Source organism: Chiloscyllium plagiosum, chromosome 29, assembly GCF_004010195.1.
Source record: "Chiloscyllium plagiosum isolate BGI_BamShark_2017 chromosome 29, ASM401019v2, whole genome shotgun sequence".
NCBI classification, from domain to species: domain Eukaryota; kingdom Metazoa; phylum Chordata; class Chondrichthyes; order Orectolobiformes; family Hemiscylliidae; genus Chiloscyllium; species Chiloscyllium plagiosum.
Genome location: NC_057738.1, coordinates 47,883,915 through 47,899,897, shown reverse-complemented (window position 1 = coordinate 47,899,897; position 15,983 = coordinate 47,883,915). Strand labels below are relative to the sequence as shown.

At 41.7% G+C, this 15,983-nt stretch overlaps 1 protein-coding gene across 1 annotated transcript in view; it reads right to left on the bottom strand.

Annotated features, from left to right (window-relative positions):
• The window catches only part of LOC122564566 (importin subunit alpha-7), an 86,993-nt gene extending 85,990 nt beyond the window's left edge, over positions 1-1,003 (bottom strand). Inside the window, exon 1 of the mRNA XM_043719656.1 lies at positions 192-1,003. The gene's annotated coding sequence lies outside the window, so the exon portion shown is untranslated. The remainder of the gene's footprint in view (positions 1-191) is intronic.
• Between the last annotated feature and the right edge of the window lie 14,980 nt (positions 1,004-15,983).

Sequence of the window (15,983 nt, the reverse complement as noted above, 5' to 3'; positions counted from 1 at the left end):
CACCTTTCCTCCCAGCTCACTGGTTCACAATTCACTTCAACATTCTTACACAGATTAACCCATTACCACTCAACAATCCACAGTTGGCGTTGAAGTTTGACGTATTTGGGTCATTAACATTCTCTCGCATGTAAATAAGAACTTGCTTTCCTGCTAGTGGCTTTGTGTTCACCATTATCACAGAATATCACCTTTTATACTTTGCAGTTTTCCAGTATTCTTCAATGATTATACAAATGGTAGTCTGGGTAGTACCAGTGTGGTTCTTGATAGAGACAATCCCTATGATTATTGATTATTCCATTAGCCAAAAGCTGTACATCAAGACAAAGTCCTGTATTACAATTCCTCTTCTCATGTCCTGTCAGTATGTCCTTTAGTTCTTCTTTAGAACAAAACATTACATTGTCAATAGGGCACTAACTTTTAAACACAGTTGGTAAACCACTTTATTCAGGTTTTATGTTTGGATTTCCTTGCTCTTTTCATGGCTGTAGGCCTTTTATTCTCTAGGTCAGTAAAGAAAATAAAGTCTCAGCCAGCCAAACAGCTGAATCATTCTCTTCCTGTTAAATCGTAGGTTCTTCTTCAGCTGCTTTAAGCATTTCCTGAAAATAACGTAGCTTGAGCTCAGTTTCATTTGGCTTAAATTTAAATTCTCTTTCTGGTCAATCTGATACTTCAGTGCCTTTTTAATCTCAGAAGTCTGGGTTTTCCAATGTTCAGACACCATTTGAGTCAAACCATTCTTCTTCACAACAGATTCAAAGTCAGGCAAATGTTCCTCCAAGTCCATTCATCTTGCTGATACTTCCTTATCTTTAACAACTTCAATGGATCTTATGGAACCCCCTGGAGGCAGCACATGGTCTCCAGATAGATCGCTTCCTAAGATAAGGTCAACATAAATTAATAGGGAATTTTGGTACCACTCCCATAATAACACCACTACATACCAAAACACAGTTTAAAAACAATCTGTTCGGACAGATTGCGATCCACATAATGGAACAGAAACACAACTTCCATCATTTTTACTTAACTAACTTTCTGGAGACAAAATAATGCCTTTCCCAACTTCAAAGACTAATCAGCCTCCCGTACCTCCATGAGTAACAATTTTTCTTGGTCTCTTTATCAGCCAAAATTTGAATAATAGAAGATTTTATATTTGAAGATGAAATTAAGATTTTATTCAATCTTTTATGCTTTAATTTGTAAGCACTGTAAATGTAATAGATGGTCAGGGTTTGTCACAAGCATCAGTAGTACAGTATTTTCAATAAAGACATTCAACATGCTTACTAATGCCACTGGTTTTTACATGCTCTGCTGCCAAATGTGTGGTCACCTTGAATTATATTCCTTTCCTTATTTTGTTTTTGACTACAAATGAGCTTCTGTTTTCTCATGTCTCTTACATCCTCATTGAATTATTACTGTGTTCTCCATCACTTCCGTCTTCGGGTCTCATGTAACTGGCTTACACAGTTGCCTATGTAATTGTAGGTTAGATTATAACTATGAGCTATTATTGTCTTCTTTTCTCACTTTGGAAACATATACTGTCTTCAAGATGGAACCTTATACTTTTTATTTAAACATTCATTCATGGGATGTGGGCGTTGCTGACTGGCCAGCGTTTGCTGCTCATCCCAAGTTGCCCTTGATAAAGCAGCAGTGAGCTGCCTTCTTGAATTGCTGCAGTTTACCTGCTGTGGGTTGACTCACAATGCCGTTAGGAAGGGCATTCCAGGATTTTGACCTAGCAATAGTGAAGGAACAGAGATATATTATGAAGTCAGGATGGTGGGTGGCTTGAAGGGGAAATTAGTGGCGCTCCCATGTTCCTGCTGCCCTTGTTCTTCAGGATAGAAGTGGTCATGGGATTGTCTGAGGATCTTTGATGAATTTCTGCAGTGCATCTTGTAGAAAGTACACACTACTGCTACTGAACATTGGTGGTGGATGCTTTGGTTGTAGTGCCAATCAAGCGGGCTGCTTTATCCTCGATGGTGTAAAGCTTCTTAAGGGTTGTTGGAGCCGTACCCATCCAAGCAAATGGGGAGTATACCATTACACTCCTAACTTTTGCCTTGTAGATGGACAGGCTTTGGGCAGTCAGGAGAAGAATGATGCGCTGCAATATTCCTAGCCTCTGACCTACCCTTGTAGAAACTGTGTTTTTTTTTAGTACACTTGTTTTCAGATGTTAATTTATATTAGCAAGTACACATACTACTTCCAATACAAACTGTTCATACTCAAGAGGTCAGAGAAAAATAGCAATTGCAAATCCCTCTATACTATCACCAAAACGAACAAACTCTTCTGACCATGACACAAACTGGAAAAGAAATACAGGGGAGGGGATAGCAGTAATATATTTCAGTTAATTCGTTTGCAAATCTTTTACAAATTACACTCAAAATATTACCAATTAAAATATATCAATCTGCTTCTTTTCATACATTCACAGATTGCTCACCCTAAAGTGCCACTAACATGGAGAAAATGGGCACATCATCTGACTTGATGATATCAATTGAAGGATAAATATTATCTAAGACACTGGAATAACTCTTTTGCAGTTCTTTACATAATAGTGCTAGGCAATGTTTTATGGCCATTTGAAATGACAGATGGTTGCTTCTGTTAACATTTGATCTGAAGGAATTCAAATTTAACAATACTGCACTTTGTCTGGAGTTGGTCTTGAATGCACCATTTAAATTGGTTGAAAAAATTATCCAAGCCAGCTCTGACACACAAGTCAAGCAATCAACAGCACTTTATGTTCTCAAACTCCTTAAATCGAGAAGCAATTTACCTAGTGTCACTCCCTGTCTTCTCCCCAAAGCCCTGATTTACTGCTACTTGTTCTATCTCAATCCTTCCAGTAACAGTAATCTCCATTTACTCCAGATCTCCGATGATTTTGAATATTTCTATCAAACCTATTCTCTTCAAGGATAAAAATCACACAACACCAGGTTATAGTCCAACAGGTTTAATTGGAAGTACACTAGCTTTCGGAGCGACGCTCCGAAATCATCAGGTGATTGTGGAGAGCTCGATCGTAACACAGAATTTATAGCAAAAATTTGCAGTGTGATGTAACTGAAATTATACATTGAAAAATTGATTGTCTGTTAAGCCTTTCATCTGTTAGAATACAGGGGAGTTTCACTTCTTTCATGTGTAAATCACAAAACCCTTTTTTTTAAAAGTTGTATTCTCAGGTTACCTGTTAACAATGGTGATAGCTAGACAATATGTTGAAGGTGTTAGCCCGGATGAATAGGCACCGCACAACAATCAACAGACAGGAGGGTTCCCTCCCAGTTGGGGAACACTTCAGTGGTCCAGGACATTCAGCCTCGGACCTTCGGGTGACCATCCTCCAAGGTGGACTTCGGGACAAGCAGCAGAGGAAAATGGCCGAGCAGAGGCTGATAGCTAAGTTCGGTACCCATAGGGAGGGCCTCAACCGGGACCTTGGGTTCATGTCACATTACAGTTGATCACCATTGTACTACACATACACACACAGATATTTCTACACACACACACTCTCACATACACACAGACACAGATACACACAGACACGCACACAGACACCCACACACACCCTTATAGACACACACACTCCCACACATGCACCCCCTCACAGACTTAAGACACTCTGCACTCACTACACACACACGCACACTCACAACCCCCACCCGAGACAGACAGACACACACACACAAAGTCCCACATGCACACATATATTTTATGTGGTGAATTTGTACTTACAGAATTACATTGCACTTTGCTCAAAAACTGCATACATTCATGTAGAACTCTGAGCTCAAAAACTGCATGAATTTATGTAAAACTCTGTTATCTCACTTTTTAGATTAGAATCAATCTAAACATCAGGTCATAAACAGAGAACACAGGGGGCTAACACCTTCAACATATTGTCTAGCTATCACCATTGTTAACAGCTAACCCGAGAATGCAACTTTAAAAAAAAGGGTTTTGTGATTTACACATGAAAGAAGTGAAACTATCACTGTATTCTAACAGATGAAAGGCTTAACAGACAATCAATTTTTCATGGATAATTTCAGTAACATCACACTGCAAATTTTTGCTATAAATTCTGTGTTACGATCGAGCCCTCCACAATCACCTGACGAAGGAGCGTCGCTCCGAAAGCTAGTGTACTTCCAATTAAACCTGTTGGACTATAACCTGGTGTTGTGTGAGTCCCCAGTCCAACACCGGCATCTCCAAATCATCTCTTCAAGGAAAGCAGTCCCAAAACACCCATTTTTAAAAACGGAGTCATGGGATGTGGGGATTATTGGCTAGGTCAGCATTTATTGCTAACCCTAAAAGTTGAGAGTCAACCACACTACAATGGGTTGGAATCACATGTATCTGGATTAGTGGTGCTGGAAGAGTACAGCAGTTCAGGCAGCATCCAAGGAGCAGCGAAATCGACGTTTCGGGCAAAAGCCCTTCATCAGGAATAAAGGCAGAGAGCCTGAAGCGTGGAGAGATAAGCTAGAGGAGGGTGGGGGTGAGGGTGGGGGTGGGGAGAAAGTAGCATAGATTACAATAGGTGAGTGGGGGAGGGGATGAAGGTGATAGGTCAGGGAGGAGGGTGGAGTGGATAGGTGGAAAAGGAGATAGGCAGGTAGGACAAGTCATGCTACTTTCTCCCCACCTCCACTAATCCAGAATCTGGTTTCCAGCATCTGCATTCATTGTTTTTACCTCGTAGAATCACATGTAGGCCACACCAGACAAAGCTGGCAAATTTGAGGGCAGGGTTTGAGATTGGGGCTGCTCGTAGCATCAGGAAGTCCCATGTAACACTCAAGACTCCCCCAGTCAAAGAGACGGTTTGATATTGGGGAGAAAAGTTTGGTCCAAGATTCATGGAAATAGCTCCGCATGCGTAACAGGCATGATATACTTGAGATCACGAACAGTGACTTATGAAGTTTGAGTAGGTGCAACTGTCTTGAATAAGCACGTGGATAATTTGAAAGCTGCAAATTTGGTGACTGTGCGGGAGCAAAACTTGCCCTGCCCCTTGGAGCCTTCAGAAATACTGCAGGGACCCAATGATTCACTCTCTCCATCAAACATTGTTGAATCCTCAAAATCAGAGATGGACATGACAGAAGTAGCTACCTTGATGCTCATGCCTCAGGAAGAAGGGAGTGAAAGTCTACCAAGGTGCTCAAGGCACAAGAACTGAGCTTTGTTGATTACACGCTTCGTGTGTCGGATTTGGATTTGATGGAACCTGACTCGGTGTTAAAACACCCCAGGAAACTTTCAAAGGAATCAGACTGCTTTCTGTTCATGTCAGAGCTGAGCTGAATCAATTTCACAGTTAGGGAAATATAGAAAACAGCAGTAGGCTATTTGGCCCTTGGAACTTGCTGTGTCATTAATTATGATCATCGTGAATCATCCAACACAAGTCTGTTTCATTTTTGCCCATATCCTTGGATGCTTTTAGCCTGTGTACTACATCCAACTCCTTGAAATCATACAGTTTTGGCCTCTACTGCTTTCAGTAGCAGTGAATTCTACAAGCTCACCAGTCTTTGGGTGAGGAAACGTCTCCTTATCAGTCTTAAATGGTTTATCCCATATTATCCCTTGGCTTTCCTCCCAAACTTCAAATCGTTCAAATTTCTATCGCTTCTATCTTACCTGAACTGGCCTGGCTCCATTCACACAACAAACTTGTCCAAGCTGATCAATGAATGTAACACACTATTCTAGTGCTTCAGAATTGAGCTACTCAATATGGTTTTTAATTTCTTTTATGGCCTCAACCCGTACTGGCTCTGTAATCTTGCCAGGCTTCCTGCCCTTGTAAAATTTCTGCCCATTGATTCTGGCTGGTGTTTCTCCTCCCTTTAGCCCATCAGTGGCTGACATACTTTCAACTGCAAAAATGACATGAATTAATTTCCCCTACTTCTAATTCTTTAAGATAATTTTTAAGCTGCACAACTTTGATCAAGCTTCAGAATATTTGATCTTGCAGGTTTCAATGACATCACCTCACATTTCTTAGTGTACAGAGACCCAGTTTCTCTACAAAGAACAGTGATATCCTCTCAGAAACATGTCTAATAAACATATGCTGTGCTCCTTCAATGGTAATAACATATTACCTGATATGAGACTAAAACTACACACAGTACTCCAGTTGTGTTCTAACCAACCTCCTATGGAAATGACACAAGACTTTCACTACTCATGTATTCCAATTGTCTTGAAATAGAGGTTAGCATTCTATTAGCTTGCTGCACCTGTGTGCTAGCCTTCAGTGACTTATTGATAAGGACACCTAACTCATTTTGTACATTTACTCTTTCCCAACCACTTACCATTTAAGAAATACTCTGCACATCGTTTTTCTCCTACCAAAAAGTGGACAGACTCCCATGTTTTTGCCTATTCACAAAACCTGCCCAAATCTTCTTGAAGCCACTTTATATCTTCCTCACAATACACACATTCCCACTTTGCTTTCTATCAACCATAAATTTAGAAGTATTGTATTACATTTGGTCCCCATCTCCAAATTATTGATGTATATTGGACTCAAACTCTGATCCTTGCAATACCCAAGTAGTCACAGCCAACTAACACAAGAATCATCTATTTATTTCCTCTCTGCTTTCTGCCTGTCAGCCGACCAGTCATTAATACTCTACCCCCATCTCATTTGCTTTAGTCTTTCTAACCAGCCTCCTGTAGGGAATTTTATAATAGTCTAAAAATCAGAATATACTACATCCAATGGGTCCCTTTATGAGCAAAGCTTCAAGTTCGTCAAACACTATGTTCCATTCACAAATCCACGAGGACCGTAGTCAATCAGATCATTAGCACTTTCCCTACAGCTCATGTTTTCTCTGATCCCTTCTTAAATAGTGGGGTGACATCTGTGACATTCCAATCCACAGTAATCTGAGAATCTATAGAATTTTGAAAGATAATCCCCAATGAATCATCCCTGTAGACAACTCCTTCTACACTTGAATGAAAACTACCAGGTTCTAAAGATCTATCAACTTTTAGTCTCATTACCTTTTCCAGTAGTATTTTACTAACATTAATTTTCTGCAATTTCTCATTATCTCTAGCCAAATGGGGGTATAGAAAAAAAACTACAGTCTAAAATGATTGCTACGGAAGTTATTAATTCTTATTAGGATTGTTCGCAAAGATATGGCATTTGTGATAGAAGTCAAAGATGATCAGTACTCAGCCTCAACTACTTGAGCGTATTCATGAATGACTTAGATAAAGAAACAGAATATCACTTATCCAAATTTGCCAATGGCACAAAGGCAGACAATATTGTAAGCAATAGATGGAAGCATAAAAACGATGAGAAAAAGTGAATAAGGAAGATGTTGACAAATGGACTTCAATTTTAGCAGGGGAGGTGATCCACTGTTTACTCAAAGGACACCAAGGTTCTTCCTAAATGATGAAAAGCTGGAACATCAGAGGTCCAAAGACACATGGAAATTCAGGTACATACATTAAAATATGAATAGGTACAGAAAATAATAAAACAACATCCTGGCCTTTATACCTACAGGATTGGAACATCAGGTGGTTAACCATGTAACTGGCACATCCTTGCCATGTTTCTGTGCAACTATATGACATGATGCGACTTCAGCACGACTACTCAACTTCCTTACACATTCATTGATGCATTGAAAAGCTGTTTTACAAAGTCAAAAGCTTTTCAGTATTTTGTCATGAAGACTTGCCAAAATACAGCTAGTGCATAAAAATGGGAACACTGCTCAAGCTTCCCAAACAATCACCAGCCCCCTACCCCATACCTCCAAAATATTCATCTGTGCTGTAATGGACTCCGTTGGAAGACTGCTCCACATTTCTGAAGAGATCAAGTTTGCCAGCCATTGTTTAGATAATGCCTTTCCAAAACTTAACCCCCAGTTGCTGCATGAACGTTTCTACTCTTGCCTCAACTACTTTTGTCAATTGCCTCTCTGCACATCTCTGCTATTTCTCTTACCAATTATATTAAATCTGTGCTCTCTTGTTCTCAATCTTTCCACGAACAGGAAGTTTTGCTCAACTTACAATGTCCCAACCTCATAATTTTCCATACCTTGATTAAATCTTGTTACATCAAAGGTTACATACGCTTTTTGAATCAGCAAGGATTTATCCAGAAAATAAATCTAATCTTTACATTTTATGGTAAAGATTTGCTCAAAGCACTGCCAAAGACAAGTAAAAGTACTTTGATTGGCTCAACTTAAGTGTACGAAGCATTTATACATTCTTCAACTACTGCTAGATTAACCCCAAATAGCTCTATGTCCATTTGTGTTAATATGCTAGTTCTATAAATGTAGGTTATAAAGCAATCCCACCTCCTGGTTGTGATAAATTACACAGGCACTAATAATATTATCACTGGACACTGTTATAGAGTCACAGAATCATAAGACATGGACAGCATGGAAACAGACACTTAGGTCCAACTCATCCATACCCACTAGATATCCTTAATTATCCCTTTAAACCTCTACCCATCCGGATGCCTTTTAAAAGCTGTAGGAGCAAAATCTGAGAATTTCCTTCTAAACAGCGTTTTCAGTGTACCTCAAATACATGACTGCAGCAGTTCATGGAGGATCATCACCATCACCCTGTCAAAGACAGCTAAGAATGGGCATTAAATTGCAACCTTCCCAGCAATGCCACTTCTGAAGATTGCTATAAAAATATTGTCAGAATGGTCAAGTTGATACACGAGATTCCATGGCACTTTTTCACAAAAAAGTGAAGTTACTTCTTCTAGTATCCTGGTCAACATTCATTCCGCATCCAATATCAAAAAAACAGGTTAACTGGTCATTCATCCCAGGGACCTTACTTTGCACTTGCCTGCATAACAGAGATACACTTTGAATGCAACTCATTGGCTGAGGTTTGCTTTGTGAGGTCATGAGGACATATACAATGCTAAACGAATGCAAGTTTTGCTTTCTTTAATAAACTAGACTGTTATGTTTTCCTCCCACTGTACTTGTGTTGCGACTGAGTATTTCATAAAATAAATAGCCTGATAAACTTCACGTAGAGAGTGTGGTGCTGGAACAGCACAGCAGGTCAGGCAGCATCCAAGGAGCAGGAGAACCAACATTTCGGGCATAAGCCAGTCATCAGGAATGAGACTCGTGAGCCAATGGGGTAGAGAGATAAATGGGAGGGGGTGGGGGTGAAGGGAGCAAGGGTGCGATAAGTAGATGAAGGTGGTGGTAATGGTGATAGATCGGAGAGGAGGGTGGAGCAGATAGGTGGGAAGGAATATAGACAGGTAGAACAGGTCATGAGAGCGGTGCCGAGTTAAAAGGTTGGATCTGGGGTGGGGGTGGGGGGAGAAGAGAATTGGTGAAGTCCACAATGATGCCGTGCAGTTGGAGGGTCCCAAGGCGGAAGATGGGGCATTTGTCCTCCAGGCATTTGGTTCTGGAGGAGGCCCACCGCCTGTATGTCCTTGATAGAGTGGGAGGGGGAGTTAAAGTGTTTGGCCACGGCGAAGTACAGTTGCTTCAGTGCATGTGTCCCAGAGATGTTCTCTGAAGCGTTCTGAAAGTAGGCATCATGTCTCCCCAACGTAGAGGAGACCGCATTGGAAGCAACAGTGTGTGGAAGTGCAGGTAAATCTATGATAGACACAGAAGGCTCCTTTGGAGCCTTGGATGCAGGTGAAGGGGGAGGAAAAGGTGTGGGAGCAGGTTTTGCAATTCTTGCGGTGGCAGAGGAAGGTGCCGAGATGGGGAGGATGGGTCGGTGGTGGACCTGACAAGAGAGAAGGGAATGCAGTTAGGCGTGGGGAGGGTGGTGGAATCCATTTATAGGTGGCAGAAATGGCAGAGGATGACACAACGTATCCGGAGGTTGGTGGGGTGGAAGGTGAGGACCAGGAGCGTTCTGTCCTTGTTGCGTTGGAGGGGTGAGGTTCAAGGGCGGAGGTGCAGGAAGTGGATCGAATACGCTAAAGAGCATTATCGACCTCACTCCCATTAACCCCAACTTCACCTACCTATCACACTCTCAGCTAACTGCCCCCCCAGCCTCAAACCTCTCCCATTTATCTCTCTATCCCTTGGTTCACAAGCCTCATTCCTGATGATGGGCTTATGCCCGAAACCTCGATTCTCCTGCTCTTCGGATGTTGCCTGACCCGCTGTGCTTTTGCAGCACCGCACTCTTGACTCTGATCTCCAGCATCCACAGTTCTCGCTTTCTCCTGATAAACTTCATGTAGCTATTAATGTTCTTTTTAACCATTAGCATCGTCAGTCAGGCAAATCCCACTCTCACCTATTCAAGCAGAATAAATGATCAGTTACACTGCTATACCAACAATCTAATGTAATGTACTACAATGGGGGCTGCATTATTTCACGAGGATGTAATTTGTTTTTTTTCATAAAAGATGATAAGTTTTATTAGTGATCCTTAAAAAGTTTCAGACATTCAAATTTACTTTGGTCACAAAATTTAAATGAACTATTAGCAATAAACAGAGATTTTTAATGACAGAACAGTACAATTCTCTGAAATTCAAGTTACATGGAAGTCTGGTCTTTTAAAAAAATTTCCCCTTTAAAGTTTCTTTCACTTCAAAGTTGTTTCTTTTTTGTATATCCTTCCTCATTTAAAGTGTCACCATCCATTTTAATATGCCTTAGTTCTCGAGCACATTTCATGTCAGTGTCTCACGTGGCATCACGAGAGTTACATCATTGCATCATCAGCAAAAACCCCACCGGTTGTGCTGCCAGCAAGTAGAAGATTTGCTGTGGACTTTTATTTTTTAAAATAATTCTTTGCTGTACAGTACTCTACCATACTTTACTTCTACAGATACAACAGGTGAACAAGAGTAATCAGACTCAAAATGTTAGCAGTTTTTCTCTCCACAGAAAGTGCCCGAACTGAGTTCCTCCAGCATTTCATTTCTCATTTCATAGAGTCATATAGCATGGAAACAGACCCTTCAGTCCATACTCAACATAATCCCAAACTAAACTAGTCCCACTTGCCTGCTCCTGGCCATATCCTTCCAAACCTTTCCTAATCATGTACTTATCCAAATGTTCTGGGGCCTTGGGATCAAGTCCCTCCATGACAGATGGTGAAATCTAAATTTAATAAAATCTGGCATAAAAAAGCTCGTCTAATGGTGATCAAGCAACCATTGTTGATTATTATTAAGAACCCATCTCATTCATGAACGCCCTTCAGGGAATCTGGGAGCTTTATCTGGTCTGGCCGATATGTTTTTGTCTATTTACACTATCCATGCCCCTCATTTTATAAACCTCGATAAAGATCACCTCTCAGCCTTTGATGCTCCAGGGAAAACAGCACCTTATTCAGCCTTTCCCTATAGCTCAAACCCTCCAACCCTGGCAACATTACATTACAATGTGGAAACAGGCCCTTCGGCCCAACAAGTCCACACCGACCCGCCGAAGCGCAACCCACACATTCCCCTACATTTACCCCGTACCTAACACTACGGGCAATTTAGCATAGCCAATTCACCTGACCTGCACATCTTTGTGACTGTGGGAGGAAACCGAAGCACTGCTGTGAGGCAGCAGTGCTAACCACTGTGCCACCGTGCCACATCCTTGTAAATCTTTTCTGAACCCTTTCACAACATAGGAGGGAGACCAGAATTGCACACAGTGGCTAAACAATGTTATGCTTGGAGGTAACCTTTTTTATCCACCGTCATGCATTTTAAGACATCTAGCACCTCAAATATTAATACCGTCTTTTGCCCTTGAGGGGACCAACCCTTTCCCTAGCTACCCTCTGGTTCCTTATATGTGTATAAAATGTTTTGGGATTTTCCAAAAACATTTCATGGTCCCTTTTAGTCCTTCTAATTCCTGTTTGAGTTCATTCCTGGTATTTTTATATTCTTTAAGTGCTGTCTGTCTTCAGTTTCCTAAACCTTCCGAATGCCTCTTTTTTTCTTTTTGACTAAACTCTCAATTTCTCTTGTCATCCAAGGTTCAAGAAATCATCCCCTTCTGAAATTTCAACATTTGGGCTCATTCTGTAATACCAGATCTAATACGGCCTCTTCCCTAGTTGGTCTATGTATATCTTGTTTTTAAAAATGTACTCGATACACAACAAATTTTGCGCCTCTGACTGCCTCCCACCATCCAAGCCCCTGGCACTAAATAATTTTCAGCCAAAATAGGGAAAGTTAAAAATCACACACAACAACAAACGTATTTTAAAAAATTTCCATAATCTCTCCACTGATCCATTCCTCTAACACCTGCTGGCTGCTGGAAAGCCAATAGTACAATCCCAAAATGATTACACTCTTCCTACTCCTGAGCTCTACCCATAAGGCCTTGCTGGATGAGCCATCCAAAGTGTCTTCCCCTTCTACATCTGTCATATTCTCCAATTACAACTCTCCCACCTGTTACATCCCTCTCTCACCTTAATCCCAGAACATTAAGCTGCTAGTCATCCCTTTCTCAACCAAGTCTCTGTAATACCTACATCATCATAGTTATTGCATTTTGAGAAGATTTCTAGCTCAGGCTGAGGTTCTGGATGTAAGTTTGCTCACTGAGCCAGAAGGTTCACTTTCAGACATTTCATCATCATACTAGGTAACATCATCAGTGAGCCTCTGGTGAAGCACTGGTGTTAGTGACCCGCTTTCTATTTATGTGTTTACGTTTCCTTGGGTTGGTGGTGTAATTTCCTGTGGTGATGTAATTTCCTGTTCTTTTTCTCAGAGGGTGGTAAATGAGATCCAAGTCATTGTGTTTGTTAGAGAGTTCCGGTTGGAATGCCATGCTTCTAGGCATTCTTGTGTATGCCTCTGTTTGGCTTGTCCTAGGATGGATGTGTCGCCCCAGTCGAAGTGGTGTCCTTTCTCATCTGTATGTAAGGATACTAGTGAGAGTGGATCATGTCTTTTTGCGGCTAGTTGATGTACATGCATCCTGGTGGCTAGTTTTCTGCCTGTTTGTCCAATGTAGTGTTTGTTACAGTTCTTGCAAGTATTTTGTAAATGACATTAGTTTTGCTTATTGTCTGTATGGGGTCTTTCAAGTTAATCAGCTGCTATTTTAGTGCATTGGTGGGTTTGTGGGCTACCACTATGCCAAGACGTCTGAGTAGTCTGGCAGTCATTTTCGAGATGTCTTTGATGTAGGGGAGAATGACTAGGGTTTCTGGACGTGTTAGTCTGCTTCTTTAGGAATGTTGCTGAGAATACACTGTATAAGTGATTTTCCTCTGCCCTTCATAGTTCCTCTGCACTGTAGTGTGGGGTGGCTCGTTGAAATAACGCTCTAATGCAACTTTGTTAGTTGGGTATTGGGATGATTGCTTTTGTAGTTCAGTATTTGGTCCATATATGTTGTTTTCCAGCTGACATTGGTTTGAGGTTCCCCATTGGCTCTTCACTCTACTGTGACATCTCGGAATGCCAGTTTGTTTTTGGCTTCCTCCTAGTTAGTGAATCGTATGCCAGTAAGGGTATTATTGATGGTCTTGAAGGTTTCCCCTAATTTGTTTTGTTTAGTGATGACAAAGGTAACATCCGTGTAGTGGACCCAAAGTTTGGGTTGGATGGTTGGCAGAACTGTTTGTTACGAGTCTCTGCATTACTGCCTATCATAGTTTTATATATATATAGATATCCAAACTCTAAGCTCATCTGCCTTACCTGGTATACTCCTTGCCTAGAACAGAGGAACTTCTCATCAAAAGGAAGTAGGCAGCTTACGTAATGTGGAGGGAGCAAGGATCTAGCACAGCTTTAGAGGATTACAGGCGTGCTAGAAAGGAGCTCAGAAATGGACTGAGGAGATCCAGGAGGGGGCACGAAAAAGGCGTGGCAAGAAGGATTAGGAAGAACCTAAAGGCATTTTACTCATATGTGAGGAATAAGAGAATGATCAGGGAGAAGGTAGGGTTGATCAGGGATAGTGGAGGGAACTTGTGTGTGGAGTCTGAGCAGATAGGGGAAGCCCTAAATGAGTTTTGCGCTTTGGTTTTCACCAAGGAAAGGGAACTTGTTGTAAATGAAAACTTAGAGGAACTGGGATACAGTCTTGACCAGATCAAGATTGAAGAAGTTGATGTGTTGGAAATTTTGGAAAACATTAAGATTGATAAGTCCCCAGGGCCAGACCAGATTTATCCTAGGCTGCTCCAGGAAGCGAGAAAGGCGGTTGCTAAGCCGCTGGCGAGGATATTTGCCTCCTCACTCTCCACGGGAGTCGTACCGGAGGATTGGAAGGAGGCGAATGTTGTTCCTCTTTTCAAGAAGGGTAATAGGGAAATCCTATTACAGACCAGTCAGATTTGGAAAGATTTCTGAGGGATAGGATTTATGACTATTTGGCAAAACATAGTGTGATTAAAGGCAGTTCAGCATGACTTTGTTAGGGACAGGTCATGCCTCACAAATCTTATTGAGTTCTTTGAGGTGTCAAGACAGGTCAAGCAGTGGATGTGATGTATATGGACTTCAGCAAGACATTTGATAGGGTTCCCCACGGTAGACTCATTCATAAAGTCAGGAAGTATGGGATACAGGGAGATTGGCTATCTGGATTCAGAACTGGCTGGCTGACAGAAGGCAGAGAGTGGTTGTAGATGGAAAGTATTCTGCCTGGAGATCAGTGCTCTTTGTCGTTTTTATAAATGACTTGGATGAGGAGGTTGAGGGGTAGGTTAGTAAATTTGCAGATGACACAAAGGTTGGAGGTGTCATCAACAGTATAGAGGGCTACTGCAGGCTGCAGCGCGACATAGACAGGATGCAGAGCTGGGCTGAGAAATGGCAGATGGAGTTCAACCTGTATAAATGCGAAGTGATGCATTTTGGAAGGTTGAACTCAAATGCTGAATATAGGATTAAACACAGGATTCTTGGCAGTGTGGTGGAGCAGAGGGATCTGGGTGTGCAATCCCAGATAGATCCCTCAAAGTTGCCACCCAAGTGGATAGGGTTGTTAAGAAAGCATATGGTGTTTTGGTTTTCATTAACAGGGGGATCGAGTTTAAGAGCCGCGAGGTTTTGCTGCAGCTCTACAAGTCCCTGGTGAGACCACACTTGGAATATTGTGTCCAGTTCTGGTTGCCCTACTATAGGAAAGATACAGAGGCTTTGGAGAGGGTGCAAAGAAGGTTTACCAGGATGCTGCCTGGACTGGAGGGTTTACCTTATGAAGAAAGGTTGAATAAGCTCGGACTTTTCTCTCTGAAGAGAAAGAGGAAGAGAGGAGACCTGATCGAGGTGTAATGAGAGGAATAGATAGAGTCAATAGCCAGAGACTTTTCCCCACGGCAGGACTGACTGGTACGAGGAGTCATAGTTTGAAGATATTAGGAGGAAGGTATAAAGGAGGCGTCAGAGGTAGGTTCTTTATGCAGGGAGTTGTGAATGCATGGAATGCATTGCCAGCTGTGATGGTGGAAGCAGAGTCATTGGGGACATTTAAGCGACTGCTGGACATGCAAATGGATAGCAGTGAGTTGAGGGGTGCGTAGGTTAAGTTACTATATTTTACATTAGGATTAAACCTCGGCACAACATCGTGGGCCAAAGGGCCTGTTCTGTGCCGTACTTTTCTAAGTTCTATATACACTTCAGATGACCAATCCTGCCGTGTTCAGTAACCTCTCCCTGACTGCTCTTTCTCTAAGCCTAATCTGGCCTTAGTCTTTGACTCCTCCTCAGTTATTTCACTTGCTGACCTACTGATCTGTTTCCTCCACACTGTACACTAGTTTAAACTGAATGGCACTAGTAAACTTTCCTGTCAGGATATTGATGCCCATCCAATTTTGGTGCAACACATCCTTATTGTACAGGTCCCACCTGCCCCAGAAGA